The 25206-nt window shown below is 39.8% G+C and overlaps 1 protein-coding gene across 1 annotated transcript in view; it reads left to right on the top strand.

Annotated features, from left to right (window-relative positions):
* Positions 1–9062: 9062 nt before the first annotated feature.
* Positions 9063–25206, top strand: part of LOC121374141 (acetylcholinesterase-like) — an 81895-nt gene continuing 65751 nt past the window's right edge. Inside the window, exon 1 of the mRNA XM_041501114.1 lies at positions 9063–9439. The gene's annotated coding sequence lies outside the window, so the exon portion shown is untranslated. The remainder of the gene's footprint in view (positions 9440–25206) is intronic.

Here is a 25206-nt window from a genome sequence, read left to right as displayed (position 1 = left end):
CTACTACTAGCCTACTACTACTACTACTACTACTACTACTACTACTACTACTACTACTACTACTACCCTACCCTACTACTACTACTACCCTACTACTACTACTACTACCTACTACTACTACTACTACTACTACTACTACTACTACTACTACTACTACTACTACTACTACTACTACTACTACTACTACTACTACTACTACTAGCCTACTACTACTACTACTACTACTACTACTACCCTACTACTACTACTACTACTACTACTACTACCCTACTACTACTACTACCCTACTACTACTACTACTACTACTACTACTACTACTACTACTACTACTACTACTACTACTACTACTACTACTACTACTACTACTACTACTACCCTACTACTACTACTACTAGCCTACTACTACTACCCTACTACTACTACTACTACTACTACTACTACTAGCCTACTACTACTACTACTACTACTACTACTACTACTACCTACTACTACTACTACTACTACTACTACTACTACTACTACTACTACTACTACTACTACTACTACTACTACTACTACTACTACTACTACTACTACTACTACCTACTACTACTACTACTACTACTACTACTACTACTACTACTACTACTACTACTACTACTACTACTACTACTACTACTACTACTACTACTACTACTACTACTACTACTACTACTACTACTACTACTACTACTACTATACTACTACTACTACTACTACTACTACTACTACTACTACTACTACTACTACTACTACTACTACTACTACTACTACTACTACTACTACTACTACTACTACTACTACTACTACTACTACTACTACTACTACTACTAGCCTACTACTACTACTACTACCCTACTACTACTACTACTAGCCTAATACTACTACTACTAGCCTACTACTACTACTACTAGTACTACTACTACTACTACTACTACTACTACTACTACTACTACTACTACTACTACTACTACTACTACTACTACTACTACTACTACTACTACTACTACTACTACTACTACTACTACTACTACTACTACTACTACTACTACTACTACTACTACTACTACTACTACTACTACTACTACTACTAGCCTACTACTACTACTACTACTACTACTACTACTAGTACTACTACTACTACTACTACTACTACTACTACTGATACTACTACTACTACTACTACTACTACTACTACTACTACTACTACTACTACTACTACTACTACTACTACTACTACTACTACTACTACTACTACTACTACTACTACTAGCCTACTACTACTACTACTACTACTACTACTACTACTGATACTACTACTACTACTACTACTACTACTACTACTACTACTACTACTACTACTACTACTACTACTACTACTACTACTACTACTACTCTACTAGCTACTACTACTACTACTAGCCTCTACCTCCTCCTACTACTACTACTACTACTACTACTACTACTACTACTACTACTACTACTACTACTACTACTACTACTACTACTACTACTACTACTACTACTACTACTACTACTACTACTACTACTACTACTACTACTACTACTACTACTACTACTACTGATACTACTACTACTACTACTACTACTACTACTACTAGCCTACTACTACTACTTCTACTAGCCTAATACTACTACTGCTAGCCTCCTCCTCCTCCTCCTAGTACGACTGCTACTACTCCTACTACTACTACTACTACTACTACTACTACTACTACTACTACTACTACTACTACTGATACTACTACTACTACTACTACTACTACTACTACTAAAATGCCCTTTTTGTTTAAGTGAAAAACAAAAATGCCTTAGTTATTCTTTTGTTTAAAAATGTTGTATTTTTGTTTTGTTTGTTGTTGTTGTTTTGGTTTTTTGTGGGGGGGGGGGGGGGGGTTGTGTGGGTGGGTGTGTATTGTCACCTCACTTATTTTAGGCCCAGTACCGCCCTGAAATAAGGGTAACTGAACTCAAAAGAAAGAGAAAAAAACCGCGAAGAAGACACAAAATAAATGAAATGAATAATTAACGAAACCACAATGACAAGACGCCACAGATTTATTCGACTGAACGCAATTATAATGACTTGAAGATGTTTCCTCACTTCTGTACTCTGTTTAAAAAAACATACCACCTGCGACCTCCCTGTTAACAAACTTATCTGTAGTCATCAGTGGGTGATAAGACTGTGTGGAGTTTCGTTAACATTCCAAATATACTCGACTAAAGAAGAAAATGTGTGGAAGAATTTGTGTAAAAAAAGAAATAAAGTTTGTTTTGTTTAACGACACCACTAGAGCACATTAATGAATTAATCATCGGCCATTGGATGTTAAACATTTGGTAATTATGACACGTAGTCATCAGAGGAAACCCGTTACATTTTTTCTAATGTAGCAAGGGATCTTTTATATGCACTTTCCCACAGACAGGATAGCACATACCACGGCCTTTGACCAGCTGTGGTGCACTGGTTGGAACGAAATCGTCTTTATCACAGGCGTTCATATAAAAAAGGGTGATTCGGGGAAGTTAAGATAGAGACACGTTAGAATTTGTTCAGCGAATGCAAACATCCGAGACGGTAGACACACAGAAAATAATTATATAGGAAATAGCATCACAAGCAAGAATTTGCGGTAACATAATATTCAAGTCCATTCATTTCTGCTTGAGAAGAAACTACTTCAGGGCGGTAAAAAGTAGAATGAGTTGTGTTTTTTTAGGCGACAGTCCTTACTTTGTGTTTTCAAGTATACCTGATGGCGCTATTTTTAGAAAAATAAACCAACGCTGAGAGCGGTATGTACTTTCTCTGCCTCTTTTGTAAATCCATCGAGAAGCCTGATTAGGCGCAATGCGTGTCAAGTATGTATTTGTTCCTAAGAAATACAAAAATCTATTCGCGTTAATTAAAACCAACAAAAGCCTTTTCTAGTCGATGCTCTTTCCTGGGTGGAGGAACTGGATCCAATAAAACAAAAGCTTCCTGTCGTAAATCTCTCCGAATCAACCAATCAGGAAACAATATAGGTCACCACGTGGACTACTTCCGATTGAGATGATGAACGGCAGACTCATTTATCAAACCGGAAGTAGCATTGACTTTCGGTCATTTGAGATAATCAGTGGGGAAGTCAGTGTTCCGACTGGAGCTTCCTCCCGACGTGGATGAAAAGGGCTTGGTCAGCTTGATTGATTGTCGCTATTTGAGTAAACACAAACGACTTCTCTTGATGGGTTAAGAACTCCAGTGGCAATTCCACTGTTCAAGACCCTTCACAACTGACAATCATTGACCTACAGTTCCACAGTTACTTCTATTGCTGGCCCGGTCTTTGAGGTACAGTACCGGCCTCGCTGGTGTAATGGTTAAGCCGTCGGACTTAAAACGGTGTTCTCGTTATGCGATTAGTCGTACCGACTTGTCGCATGTGATCGAATCGTACCGTGAGAACACCTAAATCAGAACGACTTTAATCTTATACGTTCGAATTTTTGTAGGGCCGACAAATCGCATACTGGTAGGTATTACTATATCTATATAGTGGTAGGTATTAGTATATGCACATAGTAGTGGGTATTAGTATATGTATATAGTGATCGCTTATTGGTACCAGCGAATTGAACGACTCAATGGGTAGGTGTAAGACAACTACACCGACTTCTCTCTCATTAACAACTAACAAGTGGCCACTAGCCCACTGTCTTGGGAGGTACTGGGATCACATCCCGGTACCAGCTCTCGCCCAGGGCGGGTTCAACGGCTCAATGGGTAGGTGTAAGGCAACTACACCTCTCTCTCTCTCTCTCTCTCTCTCTCTCTCTCTCTCTCTCTCTCTCTCTCTCTCTCTCTCTCTCTCTCTCTCTCACACACTACTGTCCAGGGCCCCATTCCATGAAGCGATCTTAGTTGTAAGATCACCTTAGTTGCCTAACTACCTAATGCACATATGGTGATATTAGAGCTAAGTTCGCTTCGTGGACACTCCAGATGCCTAGAACAGCGCGCGTGAACCTTAATTGGATATAAAAAGAAAGAAAGAAATGTTTTATTTAACGACGCACTCAACACATTTTATTTACGGTTATATGGCGTCAAACATATGGTGAAGGACCACACAGATAATGAGAGGAACCCCGCTGTCGCCACTTCATGGACTACTCTTTTCGATGAGCATCAAGGGATCTTTTGTATGCACCATCCCACAGACAGGGTAGTACATACCACGGCCTTTGATATACCAGTCGTTGATATACCGTCGGTGAGTCAAGCGCTTTACCACTGGGCTCACCGAAGGGGTCATTACACAAATACGTATATTGGGGGATAATTGGATATAAGCACAGCAATAACTATGAATGAATTTATTAATGCGATACAGTTGATGCTATATCAAATTCTGAAAGGGAAGACAAGCTACGTTGGAGTACGAACAAAGCAACATTTTCATCTCTCGATTATTCAAACACTGTTCCCTAGCATCTGGGCCCGTTACACGAAATGATCTTAGCGCTAATATCACCTTCAGTACATAACCACCGAAGGCACTGAAGGTGTTCGTAGCGCTAAGATCACCTTCCAGTACAAAACCACCGAAGGCACTGAATGTGATTTTACGGTAAGATCACCTTTAGTACATAACCACCGAAGGCATTGAATGTGATTTTACGGTAAGATCACCTTTAGTACATAACTACCGAAGGCAATGAAGGTGATTTTACGGTAAGATCACTTCGAGGAACGGTGCCTTTTGGAAAGGTAAATCGAAAGGTTTCGGACACTATTTTCAACTGTTTTAAAGGTTAATTTTTTTTTACAATACATTTTGTTGCTTCTCAGTTAGCACGGCTCAATGTTGATGTGTACGGCTACTATGACGACTTTTTTGTACAATTAAAGGCCGTGGTATATGCTATCCTGTCTGTGGGAAAGTCCGTATAAGATGACCTTTACTGCTAATGGGAAAATGTAGCGGGTTTCATTTAGATCTATACGACAGAATTATCAAATATTCAACATCCAATACACAATGATTAATTAATTAATTTTGCTCTAATGATGCCGTTAAATAAACCCGAATTTAACTTTTAACTTTGGAAAAGCGCTCGCCTGATGCGCATTTCATCTGGGATCGATCCCCGTCGGTGGGCCCATTTGGGCTATTTTTCGTTCCAGCCAGTGCACCACGACTGTTATATCAAAGGTCGTGGCATGTGCTGTCATGGCTGTGGGATGGTGCATATAAACGATCTCTTGCTACTAATGAAAAAAGAGTAGGAGGTTTTCTCTCTAAAACTAATGTCAAAATTACCAAATGTTTGACATCCAATAGCCAATGATTAATGAATCAATGTGCTCTAGTGGTGTCGTTAAACAAAAACAGACTATAACTTTTAACTTTTGTTATGTTGCTTTATTACGTATATGAGGCGGGACGTAGCCCAGTGGTACAGCGCTCGCTCGATGCGCGGTCGTTCTGGGATCGATCCCCATCGGTGGGCCTATTGGGCTGTTTCTCGTTCCAGCCAGTGCACCACGACTGGTATACCAAAGGCCGTGGTATGTACTACTCTGTCTGTGGGATGGTGCATATAAAAGATCCCTTGCTGCTAATCGAAAAGAGTAGCCCATGAAGTGGCGATGGCGGGTTTCCTCTCAACATCTGTGTGGTCCTTAACCATATGTCTGACGCTATATAACCGTAAATAAAATGTGTTGGGTGCGTCGTTAAATAAAAACATTTCTTTCTTTCTTTCCAACCAACACAATGTTTTCATGCAAGAAATTGTGCAGGGGTGGGGGGGGGGGGGGGTGGAGTTGTTGCAAGCGAAGTGTTTAGAAGAGTTCAAGTCATGCCAGAATATATAGTGAAAACAAAAGAAAGAAAATTCGCTTTGAGCAGGGGTGTTGCTAAATCTGGATAGCAACAGCTATATATACGGTTTCAAACGACTCCCTGTGCATTTGTTTTTACATAGACTACAACTAATATTGTGAGTAGGGTGGAATTACATGGTGTAAAGTGTTCAGCCTCAGCTTATTTTCCAAAACATCTCCATTGTGTTGGCAAGAATATGAAGAGTTGCTCGTTTCCTTATGTGTGGCGGCAGTGGGTCCACCACCTCTATCTCTTTCTCTCTCTGTCTCTCTCTCTGTCTCTCTCTCTCTCTCTCGTTTAAAATGTGCTGAGTTGTCGTTAAAGTTGAAACATTATTTCCCGTTCGTTTCACCACGCGGGATTAACTAAACATTTCGAAAATCTACTTACACCCCTGCTAGAGATTTGCATGGCCTTTATTAGAGGAACATACTGACATTTTATTAAATATAACTCCAATATTGCACCCCGGGCTTATTGTTTGAGGGCACCTGTTGTCCAAACACTCGAAAGGTGAAGACGCCGGAAGTGTTCTACCGGAAGTCTTCTCACTGATTGCAAGTCTAGATGGGGTAATTAAACTAGATTGAATTCCAATAACGCGGAGTTAACAGACGTAACCTTTCTGTAAATAAACGAAGGCAGATTTAACATCCCCCGACCCCAGGGTGTTTGACTTTTGTATACGTTCCCCGTGGGTACCGCGTGGGAGTTAATATCAAGTAATTGATCTTCTTTTCTTTAAGAGTGACCTCAGGGAACAAAGGGAGATAAACTCAAAGAATGGATAACTATTTATTAGAGCCGAGCGGTAATTAAATAAAGGTCTTACTGGCCAAGGCATAAGGGCTGTTTGGTGAAGTGGTTAGGCTATCGGATTTAAAAGGCTTATAGGTACTAGGTTAGCATCTCAGCACCGGATCTCACCCAGAGTGAGTTTTAAAACTTCCCACCGGCCTCGGTGGTGTCGTGGTTAAGACATCGGCCATAAGGCTGGTAGGTATAGGGTTCGCAGCTCGGTACCGGCTCCCACACAAAGCGAGTTTTAACGATTCAATGGGTAGGCGTAAGACCACTACACCTTCTTCTCTCTCACTAACAACTAACTCGCTGTCCTGGACAGACGGCCCAGATAACTAAGTATGTACCCAGGACAGCGTGCTTGAACCGTAATTGGATATAAGCACAAAAATATGTGGAAATGATTTTTAAATGAAAGTTCCCTCACTAACCACAGAACATTAGCCCACTAACTTAATTGACAGCCCATATAGCTGAGGTTTGTGTCAGGACAGCGTGCTTGAACCTTAATTGAATATAAACACGAAAATTAAGTTAAAATGAATTAAATGAAATAATGTAGCCAAATACACAGTGTGTGTTTTAATAAGCGGTGATATTTTGCCCGGATTTGTTTAATGTATATTATAGAGTTGTTTTCAGTTATCAACATTTTATGAGCCTAGAAAACGAGAGGATCAATATGACAAAGACATTGGTAAGTGTCCCTCGCAGAATCAACCTTTTCTATTTACACTTTTAAGATGTAATTGGGGAGGGTACAGCGAAAAGGAAGACTCGTACGCTTGTGAATGACACCTAAGTAATGCCAACTTATTGACAGTGCATCATCACTCATTAATATCGATGTCATCATCATCGATACCATAATAATTATCATCATCATCATCTTCTTTGATACCTCCACCACCACCACCATCATCATCATCATCACTAACATTATTGTCTTCTTTAACATCATCATCATCATCGTTGTAATCATCATTATTACTAACATCATCATTACCATTATCATCATCACTAACATTATATCTTCATAAACATCATCATCACCACCATCGGTGTCACTATTATCACGATCATCAACAATAGCGAGGTGCACACAGATGCGACGTCAATCATCCAATCAGTGTTGTTTGTTGTAGCACAATACCCACAATTCTGCTGGCACGTGCCTTCTCGCGCCAAGTCTATCTTTACCATTATCTCGAAGAAAAAAAGTTACACCAAGGGAAACGCACTGTCTATTAATAGCACGGGACGGAGATGTGATGCGTAAACGTTTGGCACCTTGGTTGAAGAAAGGCAACCCGTGAGTCTTTTGGGAGATGTTATAGCCAAAGGTCGTGAGGATATAGACGTGAAATACGTCATCGCACGACACGAAAGAGAAAAACCGAAAGGATCGGAACGCAGCTGTTACTAGCAACATGGGAAACTCTGCGTTCATCTTTGGTCCAGTCGAAAACGCGGATTCCTCTTTGGTTTTAGCTTAAAACATAAACAACGGAACTACTAATAACACTGGAAGGTGAAACTGTGATCCAACCCAAAATATAGGTAACAGAGCTACCTAAAACACTTGCTAGTTAGACTTTGATCTATTCTAAAACGTGGATAACGGAGCTATGTAAAGTACGGATTTTGAGCCGGTTCATCGTTCATACAGCATAAAAGTGGGTTATGTTTTGATACATCCTAAACGATAGGTAACAGAGCTACCAAAAAAACACGGGAAAATTAGGCTGATGCAGTTTAAAACGTAGGCAACGGAGCCATCTAAACTACGGATTTTTGGACCAGTTTACCGTTGGTCCAGTCTGAAATTGGGTAATATTTTGATCCATGATGGAATATAGGCAACGGAGCTACCTAAAACACGGTTTTCGAGACAGTTCATAAATTGGTCCAGTTTAAAACTGGGTTATAGTGTGATCCAGCCAGAAATATAGGTAACGGGGTTACCTAAAACTTGGTTTTAGGAACAGTTTATCGTTGGTCCAGCTTAAAACGCAGCTAATCATTGTTAACATTGAATACTTACTGGTGCAAAATCGCGGAATGTGGATAAATGATTCATGATTTTTCACAAGGTTGAAGGGTACTGGTGTATGTCTGGAACTCAATATTTGAACCATTCTAAAACACACTTTACGTATTCTTCTCTGGGCGACACTAAAACACGGACTACGGACATAAGCGTAGTTGTTTTTAACTTCAAAGATAAATAGCTGTGGCTTGTTTGTTAAACTTTGATGAACTTAGTTCATCTTTATAGACCTACATGCCTTGGGTCACACTGAATCGGATTTCAATTTCGCAATACATTGACGTCTTTGTTGCTGTTTTTTCTCTCTCTCCATACTTTCATTTATATTAGAAGCAAGTCTACAAAAACAAGCACACTAAACGGAGGTTGCAGGTCCAAAAACAAATCACCTGTTTTAGCCTCAAAGCCAAAACAACGCCTGGCATTACCGCTTTCTCTATTCTATCGGAGTTGCGTTTTTTCACCTGGTTGTTTCAACCGTGTAGTGATGTTTACGTCCTATGGAACGGCCAGTTGTACGGCGATTGTGTTTATACTTAGACTTGCTGTGTTGTTGTTACTCCCATCAGCATTGTTGACGTCCGTCCGTGCGTCCGACTGTTCTGTAACGGCTGTTTGGTATTTAGTTCCTCGTCGAGTCTGACTATGAGTTACTGGTTTTCGGGAGGTAAGCTTAGCCGTTTTGTTTTTTGTTTACGTAGGTTTACAACTGTAACGTTTGTGTGGAGTGCAAATGACGCACTTGATTAGCTTCTCAGAGTGTATACACAAACTACAAAGTAACAACTCTTCACTAACGACCCAGGGGAATGTTTAACACGGCTCAGGCCGAGCGAAAACCAATCTTAGTGCTTAAGCCAACTGATTTACGCCGTGTAGGTACTTGGTTCGCGCACAGGTACAGGCTCACACTCCGGGTTTTAACGGCTCTTTGGAATTTTAACTCGATAAAGTTTAAATTTAAAGTTTGTTTTGTTTAACAACACCACTAGAGCATAGGCGTCGGAAGATGGCAGCAACTGGAGGGGACTTATTAAATGCGAGTTCATATTGTGCCCCCCCCCCCCCCAGTTTCAGAGTTGGGGAGGCAGTGCCCCCCCCCCCCCTTCCCGTTTCCGACGCCTATTTATTAATCATCGGCTACTTGATGTAAATCATTTGTTAACTTTGACATATAGTCTTAGAGAAAGGAATCAACATGTTTCTATTGGTAGCAAGGGATATTTTATATGAACACACACCTCGGCCTTTGATACACCAGTCGTGGGACACTGGTTGGGACGGGAAAAAACTAATCAGAGAATGGGTTCACTGAGGTGGTTAGATCTTACGATAAAGGAACTTTAGAAAGCGCTCTACCGACGGAACTAGGGTGTCAAAAAAGTTTAAAGACACCAGTATAGCAAATTGATTTATTAAATCATCGGCTATTGGATGTCAAAAATTTGTTTTTTTCCTAGAGACATGATAGCACATATCATTTGATGTAAAACTCTGCTCAAAGTGTCTTTTTCAGCTGGGATAGTAAGAAATCCCACCAAAACACAAACATGAATAAAAATGACTTAAAAAATTACCAAATGTTTAACAAACACAGGGCTTCTAGATTATGGTAGCCTCACTCCCATGGCTAGTAATATTCAGTGTTGGGCTAGTAAATATCTACTATCACCATGCCCGACGGATAGTGATTTTTTTTTTATCAAATGCTGCACTTAAGTCTATTTTGTAAATATGAATATCCTGTCCACTCCCCACCCACCCAAATCTAAGGGTTTTTTTTTAGCTCTATCTCCCTATTTAGGTAATATATCTGATTATTACTATTAGTAAAATTGAATTTACTTAAAGTAGGGCTAGTTAATTTTCAATGTGGCTAGTTAATTTTAAAGTCACTGATCCCATGGCTAGTTGATTTTAAAGTCACTGATCCCATGGCTAGTTGATTTTAAAGTCACTGATCCCATGGCTAGTTGATTTTAAAGTCACTGATCCCATGGCTAGTTGATTTTCATACACATTCTAGAAGCCCCGACAAACACATCTTTGTCTTTGCCGCCGTAGCTCTTTGGTTCTCACCCCAGGAGCGATATGTAATTGTCGAACGACCCTGAACAGTGACAAAGTTTTTTTTCCTTTAAACGTCCAATACGAAATAACCCAATGGGCCCATCGACAGGGATCGATCCCAGACCGACAGCGCTTCAAGCGAGCGCTGTTACAGAGCACTGTACCACTGGACTATGTCCCATGCCTGTTTTAGCTCGAGTGTGCCCTGGTAATGGGTATGGGACTATTTTGACGTGCTTCCATCAGAAAACTGTTCAAGCACGCCTGTCGTGGGCACAACCTCTAACTTCGCCAGAGACGTCTGTCTAAGATAAGGGAGTGCACTCGAACACTGACCTGTTTATATGTTGGGCTAACGTATACTGGGCACCAACAGGAACGCAAATCAGGATTATGGTTAGCTTGTAAATAGAATGTGCCGATTTCATATGTCTAGGTTATCGGTGGGTTTTGGAAACATATTGTTTAAACCTAGGTTAAACCCTGGGTTATGTTTACTGTGCATTTCACATGTCTGGTTTTCAGTAATCCTAGTTTAACACTGGGTTACAATTGTATTGCTTGTTTAAACCTGCCCTTGAGGTGGTTTTTCGCTGGGTTTGCTCAATGTAACTTTTCTTCATGGATAATTTCGGCAGCAAAATTGTGTTTTATGTCAGTATTGCAGAGCCATGAAATGTGAACGTATTTTAGAGATCATTTGAAGCCACTACAGAAGCGAATATAGGGTGGGAGTAGGGGGGGAGGGGTCGAACCCCTCCCTCTTTAGACAAGATGCCCTTTTGCCTTCTTTGTTTTAGCACGACTGTATAATTAGATCCACCCCTTCACCATGTTCGAGGCGAATGAACAACAAAGCGCCTGAGATATATAGAGGATAATAAATGAGATACCAGTTATTATCAAATATATGTCCAGAGTCAAATAATTTTTAGTTGTCGTGAACTTTAGCGAGTGACAAGTGAAAAGTATTTCACTCGGAACATAAATTTGATAACAACTGGTACCGAGTTTGCTATTCTATTTATTACCCCAGCTATGTTTTCTCTAAACGCCTTTATTTTAGACGTACATGCACGTACATATAGGCTATAGAAACAATGTAAACCACTTTACACACTGTTCTGGGTATTGCTATAACTTTGCATTTTAATCACGTTCACAGATAATTTTCAAAAACAAAAATTAACGTTATTCTGCTAAAAATATAAATAATGATTTGCGTTAAAATGACATTTTGTTATAAATTTAGCATTAAAAGAGTCGTGAACACAAACTCATCAAAGTACATGACGTCATTTTGTGTGTTTGCCAAATCGTGATGATGTTATATTTAGTACCGACAAAGTCATTGGTTTGTAAGCGTCAAATCATCCAGTAATATTGTATGTCACACCACTGCAGAATATTTCTCATTGAGAAAATATGGAAAATATTTTCCCTGTTATGAGTGGTCACTGGGTTAATAAATATAGTTATTTACTAAATTAGTAAAAATAGCAATTTTCGTCATTGTGTATGAACTGCACGAAAACGGGAAGTACTAGCATTGGAAGTTGATCGGTTTCCACCGGTATCAAAGCAATAAACGTCTAGCATAGACTGCAGTCTTATAATGACATACTTTCGTGTTTGTCTCGTCTTAATAAAGGGGGAACAAGACGATATAGGCCCACAGTTTGAAAAACTTACCAAACGCTGTCTCGGTGCCCTCAGGCGTACGCGTCCCATCTTTTTTTTTTTTTATTATGTTAGAATTAAAGGTAAATGCCAATAACAAAACGTTTATTCATATTTGCATTATTACCAACAGATATGTAGGGTTCTGTAAGCATTTGACATGGATTATAACTAATATTGTGAGTAAAATGATGGAAATACATGCTGAAATGTTTTCAGGCCAGCTCATTTTGCCCAAATATGTCCATCATTTTTTACAAAATGTGAAGGTTTACTCAACATATGGGGGGGGGGGGGGGGGGGGGGGGGGGGGCAGGTAGCTAATCCCCCCATCTCGAACGCGAATGTTAATAATATACCGGTAACGAGTTTCAACTACAAAGTGATGACGTGTAAGCTATTCCTCGCTTATGTCCCTTTCCAAATCTGCGGGTAACCCATGTAAAAAGCGTGGTTTTGTAAACACGGGTAAAACACACACATGTGAAATGCACCACGGGTGTATGTCTTGGTCAAGTTTTTAGCGTTTTACGTAAACCAGTGTTAAACCTAGGTTTTGATATAACCCGGTGTTTCGAAACTCAGACATATGAAATCGGCCATTATTTGATTACAAACGATGAGGCGTAGAGAATATGTCCTTTCATGTCCTTTCCAGTCTACTGTGGTCTCACTACACAGATGTCATCTGCCATTGAAACCCATGTTAAATAGAACGGTTTCTCGTTGGCACTAACAACATACACCATTGCGAACATACATTATATAAGCATTTATTTTCATTCCAAAATTGAAAACATTTCCGTCTCAGTTGGAACAAGTGGTTCATTAACCGATTCACGCCGGCTGTCTCATGCGCTATACACCCATGTCCCAAAAGGACGATGCACAATATTACAAAATAACATGGGCAAAATACAGCCAGAAGGTTTACCATTAAACATACATATTGTTTTAATTCTTCACCATTTCCTAGAAGTGAATATGTGAACCATAACATGTGATGTGATGAATGAACTGTCACCCAGAAGTGATCCATGTAGTGAGACCTGTACATTAGAAAAAGGCCTCACATACCAGTAAGTTTATGTTTACACGTGTTATCGAAAATCAGACTCTCGGACAAACCTACAGTACATTAGAAAAAGGTGTCACATACCAGTACGTTTATGTTTACATGTGTTATCTAAAATCAGACTGTCGGACAAACCTACAGTACATTAGAAAAAGGTCTCACATACCAGTACGTTTATGTTTACATGTGTTATTTAAAATCAGACTCTCGGACAAACCTACAGTACATTAGAAAAAGGTCTCACATACCAGTAAGTTTATGTTTACATGTGTTATCTAAAATCAGACTGTCGGACAAACCTACAGTACATTAGAAAAAGGTCTCACATACCAGTAAGTTTATGTTTACATGTGTTATCTAAAATCAGACTCTCGGACAAACCTACAGTACATTAGAAAAAGGTCTCACATACCAGTACGTTTATGTTTACACGTGTTATCTAAAATCAGACTGTCGGACAAACCTACAGTACATTAGAAAAAGGTCTCACATACCAGTACGTTTATGTTTACACGTGTTATCTAAAATCAGACTGTCGGACAAACCTGCGAGTGTACTAACCGGGCAGATTATCTCTGAAAAGTGAAGATACAGACACTGGCATTCAATAATTACAGCTGAAGCACGGAAATCTTCCTGACAAGTTCTTTTAATGTTCAACAACAAAGAAACTAATCTCTAAAAGCCCCAGTATCTGCTGTCCATCATTTAACAGTGTTTACTAACGTAGAACAGGTCGTTGTTGAGTCGCACAAAAAACAGTGTTCGCAATTTTTTTTTTTACTGACCCAGGCGTGTGTGCAGAAATTTATGTAGGGGTGGTTTAGACAATGGCTAACTCGAGTAACCTCTAACCCCCCCCCCCCCCCTTTCGGGGCCGTAGCTAGGATGTTTTGTGTCGGGGGCAGATGACTTCTTGGAACGAACGAGCATGGAAGACGCAAGACATGTCCGGAGCATGTACCCCAGGAAATTTTGAAATCTAGCGGCTCTGAAATATCATTTTGTAGCGATTTTAGGGAGGTTATATACTTAAAACGTCAATATCAATAACCAGTTCAAAAAAGTAAATAAAATGGGCACACACTTTGCTCTACGTCACCACCAGAAAGTACAGTGCAGGTTCGTTTCGAATAGAGGCGTCGGGTTTCTTCGTGTAGCGTTAGCAATGGTTTACAACATGTAAGTTTAATATCTTGGCTGGACTTGAGAATAATCACACTAAAGCTCTGTGATATCAGATCTAGGAAACAATGTATATGTTAGACACAGTAGCTGGCTACAATATGGTTGTCGACGATTGTCGAAGTATTACACACAGTCCTCTCTAGCCCTCTGCTACAACATATTAACCGGCCTCGGTGGCGTCGTGGTTATGTCATCGGACATAAGGCTGGTAGGTACAGGGTTCGCAGCCCGGTACCGGTTCCCACCCAGAGCGAGTTTTAACGATTCGGTGGGTAGGTGTAAGACCACTACACCCTCGTCTCTTTCACTAACCACTAACCACTAACCCACTGTCCTGGACAGTCAGACCAGATAGGTGAGGTGTGTGTCCAGGACAGCGTGCTTGATCCTTAATTGGATATCAGCCAGAAAATAAATTGAAATGAAAAGAACAACATATTAATAAGGGGAGGGCTAGAGGTGACTCGGGTTACACAGTGGCGAGTAAAATGTTTAGGCTTGGTGATTGAGTTATGCTCCCCTCCCCCCCACCCCAAAAAACGCCACAACAAAAGACAAAAAAAAATCACTTGAGAAGTATTGACCTACGAACACGCACTAGTGACAACACCCCCCCCCCCCCTTCCCCGCCCATACTTATGTAGTAATACATTGATCGTATCAGTGTTATCAGTGTTCTCTATCGAAGACTGATTTGGTGTAATTGTAAACCAACTTGATAGGCTACTGTCTGACACGGCCGATGTGTCTGAATGATAAAACGAGAAATGCGGAATGTAACTTGTCTTCGGAAAGGTATACTTATAGAAACCGGACCCTGCGTCAACAACAACAACGACAACAAAAGCCTGCTAACAAATGACCGTCTGTAATAACAGTGTTCTGTGTTCACTACGCGTGAATCATTTATAAGAGAAGCGAGAGGTGTATCATTTGGTTATCTTTGATCAAATAACTCCGTTATCACCTCTCTGACCATTGGTCGCATGCTGTGAACTTGGTTCATAAAATGTTGGAATTTATTTGTATTAACCTAAACGAAAATGCGATATGAATCAGAATGTAAATGGTCTAAACACTCAATAAGAATAATTTCAGCTGAAAATTGCAACTGTTTATTTATAATATTACGAGTCAGTCATATGCCTAGTGTTAAACAATTGGTGGGAAGGCACTGGCGTAGATGAGGGGGTGCAGGGTGGGGTTGGGTGTGTCATAACCCGCAGTTACACCTCATTTCCCCCAATAACCGTTTATAGTTGCATCTTGAGAAGACCGCGTGTGTGCCCCATCCCCCCACCCGCAAACAAATGGGGGATAACCGCCAATATAACAACCTGGCTTCGCCATCGATGTGGGAGGGAATGGGCAATCAGCCTGTTCACAGTAAGAAAAACCAAACAAATTCCATCTATATAAAAGAGGCATTTTTAACTGTAAGGAACGTCTTCGTATTTCCCGGGAGGGAGTTCGTAATGCCCTGCCCCACCCCCAGCTATGTAAAACCCCGTGGGTGAAAGACACTGAAATAAAATATCACCCCTCCCCGGCCACCCCCCACCCCCCTCTTTCCAGTCTCCCGTGTGATAATGCCTAATATTGAGCGAGACTATCATGCAGGTAATTTAAATGCCATGCCGCGGAATGGTGCGCGCCACCCATCCATCACGCTGCATGCGAAACCCCCATCTGCAGTCAATCACGTCCTACAGTAATTCCTGGTTGGTCTTCACACAAACCGGGTTCCCGATACAGACAGATCTCTGTGTAACAGACACAGTGCAGACAGTTCTCTGTATAACAGACAGTACAGACAGTTGTCTGTTTAACAGACAGTACAGTTGTCTCTTTAACAAACAATACAGTTCTCTGTGTAACAGACACTTGTCTCTTTAACAAACAATACAGTTCTCTGTGTAACAGACACTTCTATGTGTAACAGACACATAGCAGTTATCTATGTAACAGACAATACAGACAGTTCTTTGAAAAACAGACAATACAGACATATCTCTATATGATAGACAAAACAGACAGTCATATTTGTAACAGACAATACATTTTCTGTGTAACAGATAATACAGACAGTTCTTTGTATAACAGACAATACAGACAGTTCTCTGTATAACAGACACAATACACAGATATATATATGTAACAGACACATTGCAGACAGTTATATGTGTAACAGACAATATAGATTATACAAACGGATAAAATATGTATAAAATATATTTGTATGACGGATAATACAGACAGATGTCTGTATAACAGACATATATCTGCATAACAAACAATATTATGCAGACTGGTCTGTTTATAAAAGACAATACAGACATATTTCTTTTTAAAAGAAACAACACAGATGTCTGTATACCCAACATTAGAGACAGCTATCTGTGTAGCAGACAATACAGTCATATAATTGTATAACATTTAATACAGACTACCTTTTGCATAACAGAAAATGCATACAGATCTGTGTATTATAAATATGATGCAATCAAATATCTATAACAGAAACAATACAGACAGAGTTCTGTATAACAGACATTTGAGGCAGTTATCTGTATAACAGACAATACAGACATATTTTTATAACAGGTAATACAGACTAATGTTTCAACAGTTTGTATAACAGACAATACAGACATGTCTAACAGAAAATACAAATACATGTCTGTATGACAGATATAATGCAGACAGATCTCTGTTGGACAGACCAAATATATTAATAACAGACACAATACAGCAACCTCTCTGTATAAGGTTACACACCACCATTAATTACTCCATGCAGTCCAATATAATTTCTGTCAGAATATATTCTGTGAAAAATACAACACTATCGAGAGGGTCATGGGACTAATAATTTTAGGGAGTGTTCTCGTCTGACAAGTACCGTGTAAAAAATCAACAAAGGTCAACCATGATTTTTTTTTCTCTCAATTAATGGCCCCTATGCCTGACCACTGCCTCGTGTTGCTGTTATACAAGTGGAACTATATCACTTGCACAGTTGTTATCAGTCAGTATTACATATAACAAGTTACTTCAAACCAATGGGTTATTTAAATACTACACAAGTCATTCTACGTGTAATCATCAAATAAAGATTTCAAAAGGCATATCAGAATTTTGAAGTATTTTTTTTTTTATGCGGAATTGTTTCCTAAAGCAGACTAAATTCGTATTAAGCTGCTACAGCAAGTAACGACACGCCAAATGGTGTTGTGTTGCCGTAACAGTCTGACATAATACAGATAGAAAGAAAGAAAGAAATGTTTTATTTAACGACGCACTCAACACATTTTATTTACGATTATATGGCGTCAGACATATGGTTAAGGACCACACAGATTTGGAGAGGAAACCCGCTGTTGCCACTACATGGGCTACTCTTTCCGATTAGCAGCAAGGGATCTTTTATTTGCACTTCCCACAGGCAGGATAGCACAAACCATGGCCTTTGTTTAACCAGTTATGGATCACTGGTCGGTGTAAGTGATTTACACCTACCCATTGAGCCTTGCGGAGCACTCACTCAGGTTTGGAGTCGGTATCTGGATTAAAAATCCCATGCCTCGACTGGGATCCGAACCCAGTACCTACCAGCCTGTAGACCGATGGCCTAACCACGACGCCACCGAGGCCGGTAAATACAGATTGATTCACAAAAAACACACACTGCAGATATATTTGTATATAACTGGTTTAATATCTCTACATAATTACAAACTTCGCGCCGTTATACGATTTACTATATTCTGATTGGACGACGTCACTTAAAAACTGAATGTTATCCTTCGATAAACTTCACAAGATGACGTCATTACGTCAAATAGGTCATGGAAAGAACTGACTTCTCTGTATTTTAATTAAATAGAAGTCTCTTTTTTTGTCTTTTTTTTTGCTTGTGAATTTATCGATGTATAACAGTCACAAACTTAGTATAAACTCGCTTCGCCACGCGATTTATACTATTTTTGACTTATACATCGATAAATTCACACACAAAAAAAAACGACAAAAAATTCTTATATAACAGATATAATACGCACCGGTAATTATCCTTGAAAATTGTGTCAAGCCCGTAAGTCACATGGTTTTATTAACCGTTATTGAAACACACGTTTAGCACGCTAGTACTTAACTCTTTAAGAAACAGGCAAATATGCCAGATTATTATTAACCATATTAAAAGAAGAAAAGCCACTTGTATATTTTATATTAAAGGACGGGTCCCCTGGTTCTCTCCCAACTTGTGAAAGGAAAATTAAAATAATAATTTTGTTGGAAGTCGCCATTATACAACCTTTGAGATTGCTCCTTTAAAACTATATTGTAAAATCTATGTTATTATTCTCTCCTCACTTTCTTTTTCCGTCTTGCCTTTTCGCTCGTCTTTAGCCGGCGTTTCGCATGGGCACCTTGAGATCAGTATTGGAGAATCTAACAAATCAATGGACAATTAAGCGACGGCCCGCTTCAACCGAACATGAACTTCGGGCCGGCAATCGTGATTACAGGCAGGACCCATTGATTACCGATGCTGGCCCCGCCACACTCAAAGCTGCCAAAACAACCATAATAAGGGGAATCCGGAAATTATTACTAATCAAGGAAATTTTAGATTTCGATTTCTTTTTATCTCTTATGGGTACCGCGATAAAGCGGAGACGCGGACTTGTAGTGTCTGTCGCACGTCATTACGTCAAAGTGCTAAAGTAATAGCGGTGACGTGCGAAAGGGCACAAGTTCGATTCTGGGTCTGGGTACTCTATTAGCGTGCCTATATCCAATTGAAGGGGCAGTCTCAAAGTTGTTTTATGACCCATGAATTGATTGATTGATTGATACCTTGATTAATTCATCAAAAATTCATTCATTCATTCATTCATTCATTCATTCATTTATTCATTCATTCAGTCATTTGTTTGTTCTGTCGTTCATTCGTATTATTTACTATATCAAGCATACGTTCGTATTTAAAGCTTGGTGATAATGAAATAAAGATGTTCTTCGACGTAAGTACTAGTATTTGTATAAAAGCGGGTTTCCCTCTTATGCTACGATTTCAGGTAGCAGAATACCAAATAGTATCTCACTGGGTCACGGTTCGAAGTGCACCTAACTTTGAATATCGCATTAAATAATGCCGCTGCTGCCGTTAATAAGCTATGTGATAGGACTTGTCGTAAAATGGTTGTTTCATCTGGTCGGTAAACTCCCGTAATTTAATTTCAACTTATGACACCGGCCTCGGTGGTGTCGTGGTTAAGTCATCAAACATGAGGCTGGTAGGTACAGGGTTCGCATCCCGGTACCGGCTCCCACACAGACCAGGGTTTCTGCCAGAAGGTAAAACGGGTATGGCGCCATACCCTTATTTTTTGGCAGATTTTTCTTTCTTGGGGAGGCCCACCATAGCCTCTATTGACTGTGGTTGCATTCAATTCCACACCCACACCCCAAAATAATATTTCTGGCAGAAAGACTGTAGAGCGAGTTTTAACGACTCATTGGGTAGGTGTAAGGCCACTACACCCTCTTCTCTCACACTAATCACTAACAATTAACTAACCCACTGTTCTGAACAGACAACCCAGATAGCTGAGGTGTGTGTGTGTGTGTGTGTGTGTGTGTGTGTGTGTGTCCATGACAGCGTGCTTGCACCTTAATTGGATATGAGCACGAAAATAAGTTGAAATGATATGAACTTATGATAATGGGCCAGCTATTATTGCGCTTGAAACGTGTGTGGGGCCCAACTAAACTACTACTGAACAATTTGTGAAACTATGACGCCCAACGACGCTTTCTGTTACAACTGAAACTTGAGCTAAACCTCCCGTGTTAATTAAACTCGCATGTGTTAATATTGTCGTATTTAGATCTGATTTGGTGGTATGCACCCTTCAGCGACTGCTGTGTTAGTAACATTTACTAAGTGTGAAGAAGAGCGATAGTTTGTTTTGTTTCACGACACCACTAGAGCACATTGCTTTATTACTCAACGGCTATTGGAAGTCAAACATTTGGTAATTTTGGCATATAGTCTTAGAGTGGAAACCCGCTACATTTATTCCATTAGTAGCAAGGGATCTTTTATAGGCACAGACAGGATAACACATACCACGGCCTTTGATATATCAGTCGTGGTGCACTGGCTGGAACGACAATATGGCGAGATGGTGAGATGGTGGTACGGTTATTTGTTAAAAGTTACAGATTGGGATAGAATCTCGTGGGTTGGATAAAGCGTGTGTTTTGAGTGTGTGTGTGTGTGTGTGTGTGTGTATATGTATGTGTCTGTGTGTTATATGTGTGTGTTATGTGGTCATGTGTGTGTGTGTGTGTGTGTGTGAGAGAGAGACACACACAGAGAGAGAGAGAGAGAGAGAGAGAGAGAGAGAGAGAGAGAGAGAGAGAGAGAGAGAGAGAGAGAGAGAGAGAGAGAGAATAGCACATACAACGGTTTTTGATATAACAGTTGTGGTACACTAACTGGAACGAGAAATAGCCCAATGGGCCCACCGACGGGGATCGATCCAACCGCGCATCAAGCGAGCGCTTTACCACTGTTCTACGTCCCGCTCTCGAGCGATTGTAGCTTGAAAACTACAGTCGATATTGCTGCTTTATCTGAATGTAGGTACAAAAATAGATTGCATCATCATAAACAAACCAAGGTTTAACATACAGGTTCATTGCTTGTAACACACAATGCGAGATTGGATAGTGTTTATATATATCTCTCGGTTGTTTCGATGAGTAACACCTGACAGTTTAACAAATACACAACGAGTGTGCGAGCACGAGAGATTTCAACAGCCAGGCTTATCTGTGTAGAATCACAACCAGTTGGGATGTCAAACAGGACTGAATTAAAGAAAAGAAGAAAAAAAAGATAGATAAAAAAAGAAAGAAAGAAAGAAAAAACGACGGAAGGAAAAAAGAACGAAAGAACGAAACAAACAAACAAAAGGAAAATATGGCGGTGTAAATAGTGGGTTGAAAGTGATAGGGTGGAAAGAAGGATTTGTGGTTCAGGATCGCCATTAGACTTAATAATAGAAAACATGCTTAAGAAAGAAAAAAAAGTTTTATTTAACGACGCACTCAATACATCGTATATAAGAACCATAGAGATATTAAGGGAAGAAACCCAATATCGCCATTATATGGCCTACTTTATATATATATATATATATATATATATATATATATATATATATATATATATATATATATATATGACATGATAATACATATCACAGCCTTTGTTAATCGGGTGTGAAGAACAGGCTAAAACGAGAAATGGGCGCACCGACGGGGATCGATCCTTGACCGACCGCGCATAATGAGAGCGCTTTACTTCTGGGCAACGTTTCGCCTATGTTCAGTTACAATGCCATGGGCACACACCTCATTAATCTGTCTATTGCTTACGTCGTAGGATCGAATCACCTCAATGAACCAATTCTCCTATTTTATTTTTCCAGTCCCAACTTGTGCCCCACGACTGGTATATCAAAGGCCGTGGTATGTGCTGTACTGAGTGGGAAAACGCATATATTTCCCTGTTAATGAGAAAATGTTTCCTCTATGACTACTTGTCCAAAATTACCAAATGTATGAAATTCAATAGCCGATGATTAATGTGCTCTAGTGGTGTTATTTTCAAAACACTTTGACTTTTCTTCTTACGTGAAACCAAACTAAAATTATTTTTAAAAAAACCCAAAAAAACCACCAACATTTTTATAGAATGATCGGACGGACTACAGAACCGAACGAAATCGTGAATTTTGACGAAAATGCACGAGGTATTCCGATCTATATACCGTATTAAATACAGTTTGAAACGTTGGTTATTTTCCCCACAATTTCTGAAGTGACGCGAACGACTGAAATTATCGCGTTGCTACCGCGTCTTTATTTTCAACTGGCCTTATATTAGTTCGACTGATTGACATGTACAACAGATGCTGGTTTCCGCTTCTGTTGTGTTATTCTTTTATTACACTTCTTTAGAACGTGAACCCAGAAAATAGAGATGGGTTAACCGACGTACTGATGTGGGAGTAACTCATAGAGATGGGTTAACCGACGTACTGATGTGGGAGTAACTCATAGAGATGGGTTAACCGACGTACTGATGTGGGAGTAACTCATAGAGATGGGTTAACCGACGTACTGATGTGGGAGTAACTCATAGAGATGGGTTAACCGACGTACTGATGTGGGAGTAACTCATAGAGATGGGTTAACCGACGTACTGATGTGGGAGTAACTCATAGAGATGGGTTAACCGACATACTGATGTGGGAGTAACTCATAGAGATAGGTTTCTATAAACAGGAGGGCGAGACGTAGCCCATTGGTAAAGCGCTCGCTCGATGTGCGCTTAGTTTGGGATCGATCCCCGTCAGTGGGCCCATTGAGATATTTCTCGCTCCAGCCAGTGCACCACGACTGGTACATCAGAGGCCGTAGTGTGTGCTATTCTGTCTATGGGATGGTGAAAAAGAGTAGCCCATGAAGTGGCGACAGCGGGTTTCCTCCTTCAATATCTGTGTGGTTCTTAACCATATGTCCGTCGTCATATAACCGTAAATAAAATGTGCTGAGTTAAGTACCACACGATTCACCGGCAGGGTCGTATCTAGTGCGGGTGGGGTTGATCGGTGACAAGAGGGTGAGGGGCGGTTGTGCCACCATAAAATATACCAAGACTAAAAAGTTTTTTAATTTAGTAAATGTGTTTAAATAAAAGAATGCTTGTCACTTTGAAAATTAAATCAGACACTGAAACCTACTCTGGCCCTGGAGGTACTTATGAGGTGTCGAAAATATGAACCATATAAATGAATAAAATGAATGAATGAATTAATAAGTAAGTAAGTAAGTAAGTAAGTAAGTAAGTAAGTAAATAAATAAATAAAAGTAAGAAGAAGATGTCGTGAAAAAGAAAGAAAGATATTGTATAAATAAATTTTAAAAAACCAAAACATATTGAAATGTGATCATTTCTTTTATTGGATCTGGTAAAATATTTCGGTTGAGTTAAAAGCGCGGTTCTTGGCACGTGTTTTGTGATTATTAAACGGAAGAAAAAATTCCCTCGTCATTGATTGGCTAACATCTGCACGCGCTTAGAGCGCGAGACGACCATGACGTAAACACTTAAGGGAAATCCAATGCGAGGCGGCGCGCGGGCAGCCAAAGCGTTAGTAATCTGATGTGTGCTGTTTTCATTTGATAAGTATAATCGATGCAGTGTGTGAAAATAGCGGCCAGGGTGTGCACCAATTAGTCTAAAAATACTCCAGTAATCCTTCAATACTCTTCCTCTTCTTCCTCCTTTTTCCCTTTTTGTCATGAAAAAAAAAAAATTGCTTAAATTCATTTAACTTAAAGTTTGCTTTCGGCTTTCAAGCAAAGCTGATTAAAACTGATACAGAAAACATCCAAGTGCTTTCATTGGCAGAGCTGAGGGTTGGGGGCTTCCTCCACATGTCATGGTATGTGGTATGTGCTATTCTGTCTGTGGGGTGGTGAATATACAAGATCCTTTGCTGCATTAGAAAAATGTAGCGGGTTTCCTCTGATGACTACGGGTCAGAATTACCAAATGTTTGACATTCAGTAGCCGATGATTAATAAATCAGTGTGCTCTAGTTGTGTCGTTAAACAAAACAAACTTCTTCTCAAGCACACATTTATCTCTGACGGCCCTGTCTAGTTGCCGACATTTACACGTACACAAAGGCTCTCACGACATCGGACTTAACGATGCTACATCACAATTACATAATAACACATTTACACGTACACAAAGGCTCTCACGACATCGGACTTAACGATGCTACATCACAATTACATAATAACACATTTACACGTACACAAAGGCTCTCACGACATCGGACTTAACGATGCTACATCAAAATTACATAATAACACATTTACACGTACACAAAGGCTCTCACGACATCAGACTTAACGATGCTACATCACAGTTACATAATAACAGATTTCCGCAAACATTATTTATTAACTTTTAATTTAAAATGTAAACATTATACTTTCAACTATATCCCCATAAAAATATTAACACATTTTATTGGAGAGTCTTAAGTTGCCGACCGACGGAATTGGTCGCATTCAGCTCAAGCCAAGACTCCTTAAAGGAGGGCACAATTAAGGCATTTGGCCTAGTATGCATATTCAACGATATATAATGCACATTATTGCTTAATATCAACAAGTATAATCGTATAGTTAATTAATAACACGGTTAAATGTAACGGCTATTATATATAACGGGCGCAGCCATTTTGTACCATCCCAGTGAATACGCCCTCTGGCGAGCTGGTGGTTACGTAATACCTAACGTGTCACGTCAGGAATTAGTCTTC

This window comes from Gigantopelta aegis, chromosome 1 (genome assembly GCF_016097555.1).
Source record: "Gigantopelta aegis isolate Gae_Host chromosome 1, Gae_host_genome, whole genome shotgun sequence".
NCBI classification, from domain to species: Eukaryota; Metazoa; Mollusca; class Gastropoda; order Neomphalida; family Peltospiridae; genus Gigantopelta; species Gigantopelta aegis.
This window is presented reverse-complemented; position numbering and strand designations above follow the sequence as displayed.